General features: G+C 34.2%; 1 protein-coding gene and 1 pseudogene across 3 annotated transcripts in view; both read right to left on the bottom strand.

Moving 5' to 3' along the window:
• Positions 1-19813, bottom strand: part of URI1 (URI1 prefoldin like chaperone) — a 71452-nt gene that overhangs the window by 50704 nt on the left and 935 nt on the right. The window lies entirely within an intron of this gene.
• On the bottom strand, positions 12000-17438 carry LOC306647987 (heterogeneous nuclear ribonucleoprotein A3-like; annotated as a pseudogene). Its single transcript has one exon. The product of its transcript is annotated as a heterogeneous nuclear ribonucleoprotein A3-like (transcript).

Genomic DNA, 19813 nt, shown 5'->3' with positions numbered 1-19813 from the left:
AATAAAAACAAAAAGAAAGCTTGTGTATAAAACACTGATGGTGGGGGGATAAAATAGTACAGCTTAATACTCGCAAAGCCACAAACCTGAGATGTTTTTCTTAGTTTATACAAGGTAATAATGGAATCCACACAAACTAACCATCTGAAACAGATGTGTCAGTTCTTCCTAACTTTATAGTAAATTCTTTGAGAACTTCCTTCTAAGTGTTTCTATGGTTTACAATTGACAAAGATTGACTAAAATAACTTTAGTAAACTCACACAGATTAGGACAATAATATGCCTATGGAACATTCAAAGTAAAGTAATTCCTTAAGAGTAAATACAAATAGAAAGACTGGGAGGTGTTCCCAACTAGTAATAAAAATGTAAAATTAAACCACTTTAAAATACCATTTTGACTAATTAAAGCAGCAAATTTTCATTTTAAAAAACCACCACTGTAACACTACAGTAAAATTAAGTAACCAAAAACTGAGAGCTACATGTGGTAGTATACACCTATAATTCCAGCTACCAGGAAACTGAAAAAGAGGATCCCAAGTTCAAGGACTGCCTGGCCTGTGGAAACTGTAGGCACACTGGGCATAGTTGAGGAGGTAGGTCACTGGAGGTGTGTCCTTGGGAAACTGTATCTGGTTGTTAGGGGCTGCCATTAATTGAGAAACTTTCCTTTGCCATACCCTTCCACCAGGATGTTCTACCTCACCTCAGATCCAAACAATGGAGTTAGCTGATCATGGACTGAAACCTTTGAAAGGGTGATACAAAACAAAGCTTTCCTCCTCTACCATTGCTTTTCTCAGGTGTTTATAACAGCAACAAAAAGCTAACACAAAGGCAGTTGAGTTGTCAAAGTAATAAGGATAAAAGAGCCGAAAGATTCAGAGAGGAGAAATACAGAAGCAAGCTAATAATCTGGGGATGCTTTCTTCTTGGACAATTAGGGGCACAGGTAAGTGGCTAAGAAACATGATGGACCCTAAGGAACAACATCTGGGAGACAGAAACAAGCAGAACCTTGGATAGTCTGACAAGACTATAGTAACCAAATGAGAGATATGAGTGGTCTTAAACATACAGTTGGTTTCAGAATTTAACCAATGTGGAAGGATATAAGGTTATAAAGGATAAAAAGTTAAACTAAAACTCTGAAAAGCAGAGCTCAGGATGAAACAAAAATTAGAGTTCAAAAGTCTGCCAGAGAGGATGCCCTTGGTGAACAAAATCAGATTCTTAGAAGAAGGTCCTTAAGGAGCCAGGAGTAGCAGATCTCTGAGTGAAGGAAACACTCAGCCTTCACTCCATCTGGTGGTGGCTGGGATTAAGGTGACGAGTTCACACTCTACCTACCTAGCAGAAGGCAAGGCTCTTGTAGAGGAAAATATCGCCTTCAGAAGCATATACCAGTCCCAGCATTTTATAAAAACTCACCGAGATGCCAAGATGCCAAGGATCATATGACTGAATATCAAGAGGAATAAAGAAAAAGGAGAAAAACAAAACAAAACAAAACAAAACAAAACAAAAAAAAACAGACAACAGAACCAAGTACACATGTAATCTAGGAACCAGAGTTATAAACTAGGACAATAAAATAACCATGATTCATATTTTCAAGAAAATAGAGGAAATGATGAAAGAAACATTTATCTTTTTTTAAAAACCTGGGAAGACTTTGGGCTTTAATTTGGATATTTTCCATTGACCTGCCATCAAGTTAAACGATTCCAATTTATGCTGCATTTAATATCCTTTTAACACCATTTATTGAAATATTTTTGGATCCTTCATTTGTAGAATTTTTAATTTTGATTTTCAGTGACTTAAGCTGTCTTTGCAAGATAAAAAAGAAGTCCTAGAGATGGATGATGATTATGACTGATCAACAATGTGAATGTAATTAATATCACTGTGCTTACATTTAAATTAAGATGGTTAAATTGTTATATATATTTTACGATAATTTTTAAAAACAAAAAGTCACATTAAAAAGTGAAAAAACTGAATATTATTCATATTTGACTAGGTTAATAAAAGGAAAAGATGTTGACTGAACATTAAAACCAGAATTATATGCTATTTATAAGACACACTTTGAACACAAATAAACTGAAGTTAAATGACAAAAACTAATGATGGATGGATGGATGGATGGATGATGGATGGAAGGAAGGAAGGAAGGAAGGATGGAAGGAAGGAAGGAAGGAAGGAAAATTAGCTGGTGCACACTAGTATCCAACAACAGAGATTTGAAGGTAAGTGTCACAAGAGACAAAAGTATTAAAATGGTAAAAAAAAAAAAAAAAAGGTTAACTGACCAGAAAATTATCACAATCCTAAATTTGTCCCATATTCATGGACTGAAAAACCTAATATTGTAAACATGTCAGTTCTCCCCAAACTGATCTTTAGATTCAAAGTATTACAAGCAAAACTCCAGTAGGTTATTTTGTAAGTACAGAAAAGTTGGTTCTAAAATACATACAAAAAGTTAGGTAAAGAATAGCAAAGGCAATTTTGAAGAACAAGGCTAAAGAATTTTACTACCAGATATCAAGACCTATTGTAATGCTAAAATAAGAAAATGTGATACTAGTCTAAGTATAGGGAAATAATACAATGGAAAAGAACAAAGAAACAATTATATATACAACATCACATAATTTGTGAAAAAGACATACTCCATATGGATTATGTTGGTTGCTGAAAGGAAACAAGCCTTTTTGAAGAAGAGTAACATCATCTACAGGCTACGCAATTTTCCACTACAATGTTGGGCATCCAATGAAAAGTTATAAGATACAAAGCAATCTATAAGGACAAAAATAGCTGACAAGAAAGCAAGAGAAAAAAAATACACATTACAAACAGACTCTCATTACAAGGATTACAAGTTTGAGGCAACCCTCAACGATTTAGGAAGAATCTATCTTGAAATAAAAAATAAAAAGGACTGGGAATGTAGCTCAGTGGGTGTGGTACTGGGGATTAATGCCCAGTTTTAAAAAAAAAAAAAAAAAGTATTAACATGAAAGATAAAAAGTGTGACAAATGGACGCTATATGGCAAAATGAGTAAAACTACAACTAAGTAATAAAATAATTTAAGTATCTAAGTAAATAGATACATGCTTACAGATAAGAATTACAAAACAAAAGCACAATGAGGTAACACCAGAATGCTTACAATGAAAAAGACTAACAACATAAAGCAACATAGTAATATTTACTGAAAATTCTGGCATGTTGTTTTTCAAGTAAGAGCCCAAACTAAGATGGTGATCCTTAAGACAGAGTATATAGATCATATAAGTACAATTGACAAAAGAAAATTAGTGATATTATATTCTTGGTCCATTCAGGATGATATAATACCATGAAATGGATTTATATGGAGAATAACAAAGGATAACTTATTTCTTGCAATTCTAGAGGCTAAGAAGTCCAAGATCAGAGTATCAACAAATTCCGTGTCTGGTGGTTCATAAATGGCACCTTTTTGTGTATTCATATGGTGATAGGGGCAAGGCAGTTCCCTGGGGTCTCTTTGAAAAGTGTACTGATTCCATTATTGAGATCTCTGCCCTCATAACCTAATCCTCTCCCAATGGTCCTACCATATAGCACTATAATATTGGTGATTAGATTTCAACACATAAATAGCATGTGGTAAGGGAATTATACACAAACATTCAGACCACAGCAGGTAAGAGATGGACAAGACTCTGGTTTGAATGTTTCCCTGGATTGGGATCAGAATGCATAGTAGGTGGATTAGGGACAATGATGGTAAATTTTAGTAAAAGAGGTGGAGCTACCTGTGGCCTACCCAAGAAAACCTGCCCAACAGGAAGAGCCATGGGCACACTGGAGTATATGACGAGAAATGTAGAATAAGGAGAGTTGACAGCCAACATTGGAAATACAGGAATTATTAACATTTAAGGAAGAAATGAAGAAATTAACAAGACTAAGTAGAAACAGATACAAATGGGGGAGAACCAGAAAAATGCAAAATCACGGAAGTTCCTTGAGAAGAGTTTACCAGGGAACAAAGTTTCAAATAAAGCACAGAGGTGAAAAAAAAATAAGCAAAAGGGTTTAGGGAGCTTGGCAAGAGAGATGGTAAAAATTTTAGGTAGAGTAATTTCAATGAAAAGATCGATGCTAAATCTAATTTACGAAACTAGTTTATAAAAGAATGAGAAGGAAAGAAAAAGCAAAGAATTAAAAGGAGAACAATTATCACACTATATTGTTTCCTATTAAAAGTTTCATCTACAAGTTTCTTGAAGATAGGATTTAGAATAGTGTCTAGAATATAACTCAGTTTTATCTTTTGCTTTTCCCTCTTAAAAAAGTACCCACTGATTTACACTACAATACTATTCAAAAAATTAATATATTAAGTATAAATTCACAAGTTAATGGGGTATTCTGCTACTCTCTTAAAATTAAAAAAAAAAAGTGATAACAGAAACACTGCCTGTCCCACAAAAAGATCATAGATCATTATTTTAAGGTAAGCAAATAAGTGGGAAGAGAGTAAAAAATGAACCTAGAAAGTGACAGATCAAGCAACAAAGGGAACTTAAACCATATTTTAATGATCCTGGGTTTTATTCTAAGTACAATTAGAAGTACTCAAAAGATTACAAGCAGGACAGTTACAAAATCACATATTTCAATTTACATTCTTTCTTGGGGGGGGGGTAATGCTGGAGAGTGTGCATAGGGTTTAACACAAGTTAAGTACGTGCTCTACAATTGAGCTACACTCCTAGTCCCATTCCTAAAGAGTACATTCTTAAAGGAAAATAGGCAGAAAGGAAATAACTGTGGAACCACCAAAACTGCTTCCAGGTAAGAAATGATCATTTGGAAAATGGCAGAAGAGTCCACAGAAAAAAGCCAATCAAAGGAACTCTGCTCCCTAGCTTTTGGGTATCATATTCTTCTGGTTCTCTTACCTCTTTTTACTTAATACTGTCAATTAAATTAAGGGTAGCAGTCCTTTGAGAGGTGATTATAAATATGGATAAAGCTAAACTAATTTACCCTTTGACCTAGTTATCTTGCCTTTAGGAATTCACTTGAAGTAACTCTACAAATGAGAAACAATGTTAAGTATAAAGTGATTGACTAAGGCATTATTTGTACTATCAAGAGGCTGAAAACCACCAAATGCCCATCAGTAAGATAAAAAATGAATATGTGGTTACCCATACAATGGAGTAGTAATTACCAATATCATTTAATAAGAAAAATAAGAAGTAAAATAGAATATGCAACCTTTTGTATAAAAGGGGATGGGGTAAAGAAAACAAATGTATTTTTTTTTTTTTTTAAAGAGGAAACAGAATAAACCAGAAATAAATAAAATCAACTCACAATGGATCAAGGACCTTGAAATCAGACCAGAGACCCTGCATCTTATAGAAGAAAAAGTAGGTCCAAATCTTCAACTTGTTGGCTTAGGATCAGACTTCCTGAACAAGACTCCCATAGCACAAGAAATAAAAGCAAGAATCAATAACTGGGATAGATTCAAACTAAATAGCTTTCTCTCAACAAAGGAAACTATCAGCAATGTGAAGAGAGAGCCTACAGAGTGGGAGAATATCTTTGCCATTCATACTTCAAATAGAGCACTAATTTCCAGAATCTATAAAGAACTCAAAAAACTCTACACCGAGAATACAAATAACCCAATCAACAAATGGGCTAAGGATATGAACAGACGCTTCACAGAAGATCTACAAGCAATCAACAAACATATGAAAAACTGTTCCCCATCTTTAGTCATAAGAGAAATGCAAATCAAAACTACACTAAGATTCCATCTCACCCCAAGTAGAATAGCGATTATTAAGAATACAAGCAACAATAGGTGTTGGAGAGGATGTGGGGAAAAAGGTACACTCATACATTGCTGGTGGGGCTGCAAATTAGTGCAGCCACTCTGGAAAGCAGTGTGGAGATTCCTTAGAAAACTTGGAATGGACCTACCATTTGACCCAGCTATCCCACTCCTCGGCCTATACCCAAAGGACTTAAAATCAGCATACAACAGAGATACAGCCACATCAATGTTCATAGTCAGACTGTAGAACTAACCTAGATGCCCTTCAATTGATGAATGGATAAAGAAACTGTGGTATATATATATACAATGAAATATTACTCAGCTATAAAGAATAATAAAATTATGGCATTTGCAGGCAAATGGATGAAATTGGAGAATATCATGTTTAGTGAGATAAGCCAATCTCAAAAATCCAAAAGATGAATGATCTCACTGATAAGTGGATGATGACACATAATGGGGGGGTAGGAGGGGGGCAAGAATGGAGGAAGGAGGGACTGTATAGAGGGAAAAGAGAGGTGGGAGGGGTGGGGGGAAGAAAAAAATAACGGAAATGAATCAAACATCATTACTCTATGTAAATGTATGAATATGTAAATGGTATGCTGTTACTCCATGTACAACCAGAAACAACATGTATCCCATTTGTTTACAATAAAAATAAATTAAAAAAAAAAAAAAGAGGAAACAGAATAAACCAGAAATAAATAAATAATAAGTATCTATAGGGGAGAGTAGGAGCAGGGATGGGAATGAATTACCTCAGTATAATTTTTATATAGTTGTGATTTTGAACCATATAAATGCCTTATACATTACACAAAATTAAGTGAAAAAAATACAAAGTACTAAATTCAAAATACTAAAATACAAAATACAAAATACTAAAATTCAACATGTACAGAAACTATATACCAAATTCAAGTTGTAACTGCATAGGGAAAAAAAAAAAATTCAAGTAACTTTTGGGATAAAAACTACACTCCAGGGCTGGAATTGTAGCTCAGTGGAAGAGCGCTTGCCTAGGATGTGTGAGGCAGTGGGTTCAATTATCAGCATGCATAAATATAAACAAAGGTTCATCAAAAATAAATAAATAAATAAAATTTAAAAAAAAAAAAAACCCTACACTCCAAAGGAGTTAATTCTGGAAGAGCAAAAGGAACTGCAAAGAAACTCTGACCTTTTAGTTTTGTCATTGGAAGTGGCATTAAAATCCTGAAACTATTTTGTGTATATTATAAAATATAGCAAATGAATAAATACATGATACTGAGAACCAAGTTTTTTACTATGAAAGAAGAAAGGTTCAAATATAGTTTAGGGAAAACTGAGGAAGATTTTTGTGGTAATGAATTAGAATTCAATTTAAAATATACCATCAGAATCAATTGAACCCAGTTTTAGTTTTTTAGTTTCTTTCTCAAAGTTTCTTGAGCAGTTTTAACTATTTGAAAGAACTAATGTTTCACAATCATTATTCATTCTTAGAGTTCTTCCAAGGAATAAAGAGGAAAGTATTTCAGTAAGAATAATTTTTTTTTTGCAGTTAAAATATGAATACACTGAACCTCTTTATAAGTCTAAGACACTATCAGAATCTAACTGCTATGGATTGAATATGGTTTGTCCCTAAAGTTTCATGTGCTGATAGGTTGGGCCTCCAATGTGGCAGAGTTGAGGTGGTGGAAACTTTAAGAGGTAATACAGCTTAGGAAAGTGATTAAGGTATGGGGGCTCCACCTTCATGAAAGGTTTAATGCTGTCTTGTAAGAGCCAGTTGTTATAAAGCAAAGTCACTCCACATCTTGGCATCTTTTGTATACAGCCAATTCGCTTCCTGCTTCTCTGCCACACTGTGATACAGTCTACAGGCCCTAGTCAAGACACTAGTACCATGCTGTTTCGACTCCCAGTCACCAGAGTCATGAGCCAAATAAATCTCTTTTTAAGTTTCCCAGCCTCAGGTATTTTGTTATAGCACATAGACGAAGATACTAGCAATTATATTTTTCTTGCACTTTGCTATTTCACTACCCCAGTAATTATTTCATAATTAATTATTACTATGTTTAAAAAAAAGAAAGAAAAAATAAGAAAATTAACCAGGCACAGTGGTGCACACCTATAATCCCAGAAGTCAGGAGGTTGAGGCAGGAGGATCGCAAGTTCAAAGCCAGCTTTAGCAAGTTAACAAGACGCTGTCTCAAAATAAAAAATGAGGGGGGAAGGGGAGGCCTGGTTATGTGTCTCAGTGGTTAAGCATCCCAGCATTCAAAGAAAAAGAAAAGAAAAAAAATAGAAAATGGAAGAATTATGGAATTACCTAGAATAATAAAGCAAATAACAGTGAGGTGTGATTCTTTAATTTTCTTATTGCATTGCACAAAGCACTGCATCTCTCAAGAAAGTATAAGAATGGAGACACAGATCATCTTTACAGTCTACTTTAGTTTTTAATAAACAGTTGAGAATTCAGAATTTTTCCATTTTCTGCCCATAAAGGCAAAGAGAAGAAAAGTGACAGAGGAAGACATTTCACAATCATTAAACAATATGAATAAAAACAAACAACAGCATTCTTAACCAGTACTGCTCAACAGTAATTTCTTTGATAGTGGAAATCTTCAGTATCAGCACTGTCCAAAAGAACATTTAATAGTTAAATGTGGCTAATGAGCACTTGAAATATGGCTATTAAGAAAATGAATTTTTAAATTCTACTTAATTTTAACAAATCTGAATTTAAATTCAAATGGAATACACACATTTGAATTTGGAAACCATATTGAATAGCACAAGACACTAATGACAATGGTCAAAATCATAGTGTAAACTAATTTTAAGTCTCTAGATAACAATACTCAGGGTGAGTTTTCTTAAATTCAACAATGAGAAATATATAAAAACACACAATGAATCAATGGCCTAAATAGAAGAGTTAAAACCATGAAACACTTGGTATGAAACATCTCTGTGACCTTGGATTTGGTGATGGAATCTTAGAAATGACATCAAAAGTATAAGCAATAAAAGATAAATAAATAAACTGAATTTCATCAAAATTAGAAACTTCCATACAAAAAAGGACATTATCAAGAAAGTGAAAGATAACCTAAAGAATGGGAGGAAATGTTTGTAATTACAAATAAGAGTTTAATATCCAGACATATAGAACTCCTACAACTAAACAAAAATGGCAAACCAAAAAAAAAAACAGGCAAAGGATTTGAATAAAAATTTCTCCAAAGACAAATGACCAATAAGCACATGAAAAGATGTGCAACATCCTTAGTCATTAGGGAAATAACAACCAAAACCATAATAAGGTAATCCTTCACACCTATTAGGATAGCCATAATAAGAAACATGGAAAATAGGTGTTGGCAAGGATGTAAAAAAAAACTGGTCTCTTCATACATTGCTGATGGAAATGTAAAATTGGGCAGTCACTGTGGAAAAGAGTTGGCAAGTCTTTCAAAAAGTGTTTCCATATGACTCAGCAATTCTGCTCCTAGCTATAACCCAAAGAACTAAAACGGGGACACAAATAGATTATTACACAGCAATGTTCACAGCAGCACTATTCACAATAACCAAAAGGTGGAAACAACCCATGTACTCAACAACATACAAATATATAAACAAAATGTACCGTATACAATGGAATATTATTCAGTCACAAAAAGGAATGAAGTTCTAATACATGCTATAACACGGGTGAACTTGGAAAACATTACACCAAGTAAAATAGGTCAAAGGCAAGAGGGCAAATATTATATGATTTCATTTATATGAAATATCTAGAATGCACAAATTCATATAGACTAGTGGTTACCAGGGATTGGGCCAGGGATGAGGGGTGGAAAATGGGAGAGTTACCATTTATGGTTATAGAGTTTCTGTTTAGAGTCATAAAAAGTTCTGGAAACAAGAATGACAGCTCCATAAATGCAAATGTAATCAATATTACATGTACACTTAAAAATGATTAAAATGACAAATTTTACTTCATATACATTTTTCACAATAAATAAGATTGCTGGAATAAAAGATCTCTACATTTTATTTCTTTTTCTACTCCTGCAAGTTTTTAAAGCTTGAGATCAGAGACCAGGGGGGGAAAAAAAACCTGAAGATATTGCAAATGGGCTTTGAAGCAGAAATTCTGAAAGGATTTATCTATGTATCACTCTAAGTTCTAGAAAAGACTATTCCAATGGAAAAACAACTATACACAATTGAATGTAGTGAATGTTGAAGATTCACTTGAATGAGCGAGGGGAAAAAAGAATCAATGTGTAAAAACTAACGCATGTAGGAACAAAAAGGAAATCCAATGCGTCATTCAACAGGAAGGACTTTATCATGCAATAACTTGCACCAAGAACATGGACCATCCCTTCTCCTAAAACGACATGTGGTAGTATTCTTAAATCACTTATGACCTTTATATGCCAAAATTTACTAGACTAAAAGAGGATTGTTATGTTTAAATACTTAAACTTTCAAATAAAACTCTTTTCACTATCTTTATTCTTGGTTTTGTGTATCTGTAACAGATTACTTAAAGATTTAAAAAGAAGGATCTATTAGATCCAGATGGTAAATGGTGATAATTATTTCTCCTGGTATACAAAAGGTTAATATATTTCCTTAGCACTGTCCACTCAAAGAGCTTTGATGCAATAATAACCCAGTAACAATTAGCACTATATAGATCCAGACCTTGGTTTCTAGGCAATTCTCATTAAAAAGAATGAGGGCTCTTTGAAGAAATAGTTCATTTCACAACTAGGGCAGGGAAACTACAGGGTAAGCCTGAGACATCTTATGCCAAAAAGCTAAGTAATGGCTGGGCATAGTGGTATACACCTGTCAACCCAGTTACTCAGGAGGCTGAGGCAGAAGAATCACAAGTTCCAGGCTAACCTTGGCAACTTAGTGAAACCCTACCTCAAAATAAAAAAATAAAATAAAAGGGGCTAGGAATGTAGCTCAGTGGTACAGCACCCCAGGGTTCAATCCCTAGTATTGAATAAAGAAAGAAAGGGGGCAGGGGTAAGGTAATGATCAAAGAATGAACAAATATATAAAATAATGCATACTTGAAACCAGTCAAGGGACTCCATTTGCCAAATTTGGGACAATGTGAACATCAAAAGGAATAATGACAGAAATTACAATACACTAAATTAAAGATCTAGATATGAGCCTACAGTGATACTATAAGATGGGGGAGGTACTACAAGGCCTTTCCTTAAAGAAAAATGCCAGCTAATAATAATGTAGATGGCTACAAAATGACTGGCAAACAGCAATATAACAGCTGAGTTAGGCAAGGATCATTCATGTTGTAAAAGACTGTTGAGAAACAGAAAATTTATGGTCTTCTAGTATTACTACCATTTAAAATATTTACTTGTTACACAGGGATGAGCACCTTTACTCCTTACACAGGGTGATAATACCTGGTAAATTATCACCAAATGTAAGGTATTAGAAACACTAATAATAGGATAAAGTGACACTGTGTATGTTGGAAATATTGGGGTGTCACAAGAAATAAGACACTTGCTTAAAAGCTATTGGGCAAAGCACACTTTACTTCTGCAGAGGGGGTGCTAACAAAAAGAATCTGGCAAACAAACACACTGGGCAGGAAGTACACCCAGGTTTTTAATCCCTAGTGCAGCACTGCCCCTTACTAGGAGGGAGTTCTGTGCTACAATCTATGCAATTAATGAATTTAAAATTGGGGAGGGGAAGGGTTATAGTTATAATTGGATTACCTAGTACACTGTACAGGCATGATGACTGGAAGACTAAGGACAAAGGGAGATGTACTGGGAGGCGGGGGATGCTTAAAATGGCTACATTTCAACGGCATGGTTTTGTGACTAAAAACAGTTCCACCTAACTACACACTATGAAATTGAAGTTCTAGATTACAGCAAACACATTTTTGTTGCATATTAGAAAACTCAGACTACAGGCTTACCTTTGACAGAAAATTGATCTTTCTCTTTTCTTTTTTTTAATTTGTTCTAATTAGTTATACATGACAGTAGAATGCACTTTGATACATTATACATAATGTATACATATAATGTATACATTATACATTCTTCTGGTTGTACATGATGTAGAAGCACACCGGTCGTATAGTCATATATGCACACAGGGTAATAATGTCCAATTCATTCTACTATGCTTCAAGAACATAATTTTAACATGTATCTACTGATGTGATGCAATAAGAAGACATCATCACCTATGTAGCATTTTTGCCAAAAATGATTAACTTCATTTCCTTGTGAGTATATTCATTAGATCTCCAAATTGTGGGACGTTCTATAAGAAAATTGACCTGATCTCTTCAAAACAATCAATTTCATAGAAAATAAGTTAACAGGATTATTTTAGATGAAAGATAATATGGATAAATGCAAGAGATAATATAGCCAAATGCGATCATCTTTGAATGCTGAATCAAAAGAGAGTTATAAAGGGCAATTTTAGAAAAACTGAGGAAATTTTAATTTGTTAGATATCAATGTTAATTTTTTTTTTCTTAATTCCTTGAATTTTTTATTCCTGGTACCACTACCACAATTTGCAGGGCAATATACCTGATGTAATCAAAAGAAAAAGCTACAACAGATAAAAGACCTCAGGAATGTACATCTAATTTACACTACATTGCATTAACCAATAGCTGTACTTTTTGCAAACTGTGGCTATGACAGTCCTAAACAAGAAGGGTTTCCTGTTTAAACTGCAGTAACTTTTCTGACTATGGATCAGCATTCCTTCTGTGGCAGATTTTTACAGCTCCTCTAATGCATTTGGGACAATTGTCTCAAAGTAAACTACAGCTTTCCTGACAACTCCTTGCTCTCTCTCCTGCTAAGAACTGTAGCCCTTTTCAGCTGTTCTTAAAGCCTTCTGCTACCATATCCACCACTTCCACCACTAGATCCATAACCACCACCACAGGGACTGCCAGAGCTTCTTCCACCAAAACTGACCCCCTTCATGGGTCCATAATTTGATTGCTGTTGTCCACTGTAATTTCCAATATCATTATAGTTCCCACCATCACCATATTTGCCACCACCAAAATTTCCTCCTTCATTGTAACCATATCCACCACCACCACAGCCTCCTCTACTATAACGAGAACCACTGCCACAGTTGCCACCATCACCTCCTCCACAACTACCTCTGCTGCCACCACCTCCACCACCATACCCTCCTCTTCCACCAAAGTTTACACCACAGCCAAAGTTACCTCCACCACCTCCAAAGTTTCTTCCACACCCATAAAGTTGCCAGATTCACCTCTACAACCTCTTTGTGATCCAGCAGACTACATCTCTTGTTTAGAAAGAGCCTTTTTCACTTCACAATTTGCTCATTATTAGTGTGGTATTTCTGAACAATTTTGTCAACTGTATCATGATCATCAAGTTACAAAAATAAATCTCCTCTTTTTCCCACTCTGCCTGTCTTCCATAACTCCTATGGTTTTAATCTTGCCACACTTTTCAAAGTAATCTTTCAAACTATATTCTTCTGTATCTTCTTTAATACCACCAACAAAAATTTTCTTCACTGTTAGATGGGCACCAGGCTTTACAGATCCTCTCTAGAAACAGCTCTCTTTGGTTCTACTACACGCCCATCAACACATTGCTGCATCCAAACTCTTCAACACAAGAGTAAGTCACAAAACCAAAGCCCCTGGAACGTTTTGTTTGGGGGTCTCTCATTACCACACAATCTGTGAGTGTGCCCTATTTCTCAAAATGTTCTCTTAAACTATCATCTGTAGTTTTAAAGCTCAGACCACCAATAAACAGCTTCTTCAATTGCTCTGATTCCTTTGGATCATGGTTCTTCATTTTGAGACCGAACTCGCCTCTTCCAGTTAGAGTTCAATATCTCAACGTTAATTTCTTAAGCCTGAAAAAAAAAAAAAGCTATAATTATACAGAAGGGTGACTTCATTCTAAAATGGTATCTGCTTTTAAGTATTAAGGATGATGATACCTGCAATTTATTTTCAAATAGCATGGCAAGAAAATAGAAATACAGAGAAGGGAAAAGCAAATGGGACAAAATATTAGTTGATGACTCTAAATTGTGTTCATCACACATTTCGAATTTTCTGTAGTTGTGTAATTTTTTTCAAAATAAACAGTTGTAGCTTAAAGGGGGAAAAATTTGCCCTTTGATAGACTAAGAAGATTGTGACCCACTAATCTGGAGATGGTGAAGCAGTTAATGCCAGCTAAAAGATTTTTAAACCCAAACTGAAACATTAGGTGGAATTAACAAAATCAAGCAATTATGATTACAGCACAGATTTCATGCACCTCCTTCCCTCCACCATTTTAGAACCATTCTTATTTTTTGTTCCAATCTGGAGTAGGTTACCACAATGAAAATGCCCCCACCCTCAGAATACTGTATACATTTATCAACTTTCAAAAAATGGACACTAAGTTGTCTTTCCTCATGGATCATGACTGGCATGATACTGAGTACTACCAACAAATTGTTCTAAAACAAAATATAACTCACAAGTGAGTTAACACTCACCTACTTACAAAATGAAACGTAACTTAAGCTATACAAGCAAACTTACTTTTATGACTTTGCCTGTCTTAAAAATAAACAAAAAGATCAAACCCTCTTCAATAATTACCTATAATTATTCAATTTATTAAAAAAATTTTCAAAAATTCCACACCCATTCATAAAAACTCTTAATAAACTGAGAATATAAGATTATTTTCTTAATTTAATAAAAAGTAAATAAATAAATAAAAAAACACTCACAGTAGGCATCCTATTTAATGGTGAATTTGTGAAAGTTTACTCAACACCTACTATCACTTCTGTTCAATCTTGCACTAGAGATCCTAGTTATTACTTAAGGTAAGAAAAAGAGGGGGGGGAAAGCATAATGACTAGAATAGATTAAGATAATTTTATCAAGTTAACTTATAAAGCCATAGGTTTGTTGCAAGAACTGACAAGTCAACAGAATAGTCAAGAAAAAAGTCCACACATAAGCCATGTAATTATGACAAAGATGACAATGAAATGGAAATATGATGATCATTCCAATAAATGGCGATAGGGCAACTAAATACCATTACAGTAAAAAAATAAAACCAGGCCCCAATCCCTCACTATTCGCAAAATCAATTCCAGGCAGAATGTATTTCTCATCATGCAAGACAAAACAATGGAGCTTCTAGAAGATAATTTCAGTGCATTAGGAGAAAAGACTTCTTTAGGGCTAGAGCTAGGGACACAGTTGAGTCATAGAGAACTTGCCAAGCATGCTAGAGCCCTGGATTCAATGCCTGGCACCTCAACAAGAGGGGGAAAAAAAGAAAAAAGAAAAAGAAATCCACCAACCACAAAGGAAATTATTATTAAAATTAAGAATTCTAGTTCATCAAAGAAAACACAGAACCCAACTCAAGCCTCAGACTAGGGAAGAAATTTACAATCCATAACTGAAAAATCACTCATTATCAAAAGTGTATTAAAGACTTATCATGCATTGCCAGACATGGTGGCACACACCTATAATTCCAGTGACTCAGGAGGCTGGAGCAGGATTGAAAGTTCAAAGCCAGCCTCAACAACTTATAGAGGTCCTAAGCAACTCAGGAGACTCTGTTGGGGGTGAGGGGATTACTATGAGTTAACTAGAATACGGCAAACAGTCAAAAATAAAATGAACAAGATATGCAGGTATTTTTATGAAAGGTAAAAATTAAAAATCCAAATAGGAAATAAACACTTGAAAAAGTGATCAACCTCATTTGTCAACACTAGAAAGGCTAGCAAATATAAAAAAGAACAATAGAAAATGGTATTAAAGACATGAAGTAGCTGGACATTTCGCCATGCTGGCAGAAGTGTAAAACTGGTAATAACCACTTTAGAAAACAACATTATAAGAACTGAAGACATAAACAGCCCAGGAGAAAGTTCCAGGCAAAAACTACAAACAACCCAACAGCATGACTGAAAAATAGTAGTGGTAATGAAGTTTCTAACACCAAATATGCAAACACTTATATCACAATGTCTGGCACAGATAAAATTCACTCCATATAATGCAATCCTAGTCCTTCCTTTCGTCTCATAAAGATGACAAATGGATACTTGTAATTTAAGATCAGGCTCAAAACACATTTCAATGGCTTCTTGTCTCACCAAAAAAAAAAAAAAAAAAAAAAACCAAAACACCCTCACAAGTGATCTGCTACTCTCACCCTGACTCACTCTGATCTGCTCACACTAACTAGAAAACTCTTCTCCAAATGTCCTTCATACTTCCAACAAGCTAACTCTCACTTATTTTAAGGTTTCTGCTCAAATTAAAACTGTAACAGACATGCCCCCACTGCTTACATAAGAAGCATTCCCTATAATTTTCTTACCTTCCTTTATTTTAACCTAGCCTTATTTCACATATATCACCAGACATTTTAAATGTGCCTACCTGCATGTCTTCACCACTAATGCAATTTCCATGAAGGCAAGAACTTTTTCTATTTTGTTCATTACCGTACACTTGGCAGAACAGGCATGGCTTAGATACTCAATAAATACCTGCAGAATAAATTCTATGACTTGGATTCCAGGCTTGGAGAGAATAAGAGCTACTGTATGGAGTACAAGGCTGAGAGCTCCTTAATATACCTTAGTTTATCATGACAAATTTGAAAATTCTCCAATAATTAAAATTAGCTGTTCTACTTTTAAGAAAATTTTAAAATATTTACTTCTAATGCATTAATTCTCCAAGGCTCTATCAGGAAAGTGTAAACCACATCAAAATTCCAAGTGAGAATTACATGAGGCACTCAATAATAAGTTATCCTAATGAATTTGCCAATCTTAACTATTATCTTACAAATGAACCTATGAAAACCATACTATGTACCACTTTTTCATATTTCAGTAAAATCTCAGTAGTTTCATTAATAAAAGATATTAGTATTTGAAGATATTAAAATACTATCCCAGAAATATCACTTTAGCCAATATTTAACCCTAATTTCGACATAATACATTTCTAAGACAGAATGAGATCTTAGTACAAGGAAACCTAGAATAGCCCAAGACATTCCACATCAGTCCTAGGTCACAGATTTTATGGCATCAGTCACAATCTACTCAGGGTTCCCAAGTAGCTTACATTTTTCTCCCAAATATTTTACTGCTAATGGTAAAAAGAAATCTAATTTAAAAAGATGATCTTGGTTTTCTGGAGTAACTAAGAAACAAACCTACTTAACTGGTATTCAAACCAGCCAAGAATCATTTTTCAGTTTCAGAAAGTATTTAGCAATTAAAGAAACAACATCCCAGTTTGCATAACACAAATTATTAAAATAAGCTTTACTGACATTCTTTATTAAAAAACTAAAATCTCATCCAACTTCATGAACTTTTGGGTAAGTAATGAAATTGTGCTTTTAAAACAACAATGTGGAGCTGGGGAGATGGCTCAGTGGTAGAGTGCTTGCCTTGCAAGCACAAGGCCCTGGGTTCGATCCCCACAACCAAAAAAAAAAAAAAAAATGATATCTTCCTAAATTAAGTGACTATTTATGTACATATAACTGGGACCATATTATATATACTGGTCTAGTTTATAATGCCTGTATAATAGCTCATTATATGTATCATGATTTATTTAACCAATCCCCTAATGATGAATTTTTGTTTTTTCATTATTATAAACAAAGCTACAGGAAACTTTTCTAAATGTCTTTTTGCTAGATCAAGAAAAGGAATAAATCAAAGCTTTACCAAAAAAAAAAAAAAGTGGTTTTGGGAAATGTTTCAGCAGTATTTCTGTAGGTCAAAGTGAAAACAATGCCCTTTGTACATTCTTTTCCTCAGACTGCCAATTTCTTGATTTCTTACCATTTTCATTCAGTGGCTTAAGTGAATAAACAAGGAAAAAATAGGGAGACTCAACGTAAAAGTTGTTATACTCCTCAGGGGAATTAAAATACAAAAAAAAGAAATCTTAAGAGCAACATTTCAAACACATTATGGAACAGGCCTTCTTAACCAAGATTCCCAGAGTAACTTATGACCTAAGCCTATGGCATTCATTTTATGTATCTCCAATGTATAATTAACTTATTCCTCCCTTCTATTATCCCAGAAAAAACTGAAAAATAGTCTCCAAAGCATTTTCTTCAGGATTTAATTTTCTCTCCTGGAAACCACATAGCCCCGGCAAAGACCTAAGCCATATTTGACTTATCTGAAGGAATACTAAGTGCCACACTAATATAAAGCCATTATGACATTTTTCCTTTTACATTCAAAATGTCACCATGCTTCTTTGGTAATATTGTCTTATCTAATATACTCTTAAAACTGCGTTGGCTTGGAACTCAGGGGTAGAGCACTTGCTTAGAAAATGAGTTTTGTTCCCAGCATTGTCAAAAAAATAAAACATAAATATGGGTTGGTTCTAACACCTGAATAAAGTCCCTCACAAAAAAATTTAACTCACTACTTACTAGGTAAAGCCTTCCTGTACTAAACTATAATTAAAGCATAGCTAGCTATCCAAAATATTTTCTGGGATTATAGATCTCCTGCCCACTGATGTTGATCCTTCTATTAAATAAATACAGTCTATTCACTAAGGGGTTTTATCATGAACTGGGAATCAATTTACATATCCATGACAGATATGCAGACCTATTTTATGTTTCAAATTAACCTTAACAAAACAAATAATTTGGTAACATGGTTTATTCCCACTGAATTCCATTTCCCACTGAACTGCTAACTGCAAAGGCTTTTCTCAAATATAACTGGACACAATACCAGCAAGCTGTTCAGAGCATCCCTTGAAAAGTATCCTTCATATTTCAGTCACACTAACATCAGAATAAAACTAAGGCTATATCTTTTAAAGATGCCAAATGAGAAAATATTAATCAGCATTACGCACACACTGAGGCAAAAGCAATTCCACTACAGGTCAAAAGCAATAGAAATACCATCTTCTGAGGATCTATTTTGTAAGAACAAAAAATGTAAACAGTTTTGACAAAAAAAGAACAAAATTTTATGAAGAGCTATCTTTTTTCTCCTTTCCAATTTTCCTCTTTAAAAAAAAAAAAAATTAAGATGCTTTAATGTCCTGTGATTTAAATACACTAAACTAAGTGAATTTTTTACCCTCCCCACATCTTGAAGTCACCAAGTTTAAAGCCTAACAGTGGTAAATGGTATTAGAGAAAAATGGCTCCCAGAAGGAAATCTAGTGTAAAAAAGAAAGAAGAAAATTATTTACACCAACCAGAAGAAAGTAGGAATGATTTCGAGTTTAGCCCAACAGGTGGGCTAAACTTCCAAAGGAAGAATGAGGTTCTATGAAAAACCCCATCAAGGTCAACTGAGTATATTTGTCTATCTATCTAAGTAGTCATTTTTATTCAGGAAAACCACAGAAAAAGTTGGGATTCTCAAATCTATATAGTTTTGAAGCAACTCCCTAACCCTTTACAATCCATGATACTCTCTCACAATATGACATGGGGCATTTTAAGTAAATGTTTTTCAAAGCAAAAATTTCACGACGCTGCAAGAAACAAAATCAACCTGAAATACCACAGAACTCACAAGAAAGTTCAGATTTAACGATAAAAGTGTTTTAAATCGAGTACACTTCTTTATATACAATCCCATTAGAAAATACAAAACTTTCTCCTTTCCTCACTAGTAGCTTAAAACTCACTCATCATACGATTCAAATTAAAATTTAACAAAATGGCATTTTATTTATCAAATACTAAACCACCAAAACTGGGACTGCTCACAAAGCGTACCAAAACATAGTAAAACGTCTACGTGCAATCAAATAATGAGCAACA

The sequence above is a fragment of the Sciurus vulgaris genome, assembly GCF_902686455.1.
Source record: "Sciurus vulgaris genome assembly, chromosome: 17".
Taxonomy (NCBI): domain Eukaryota; kingdom Metazoa; phylum Chordata; class Mammalia; order Rodentia; family Sciuridae; genus Sciurus; species Sciurus vulgaris.
Note: the sequence above shows the minus strand (reverse complement) of the source record. Positions and strands in the feature narration are given on the sequence as shown.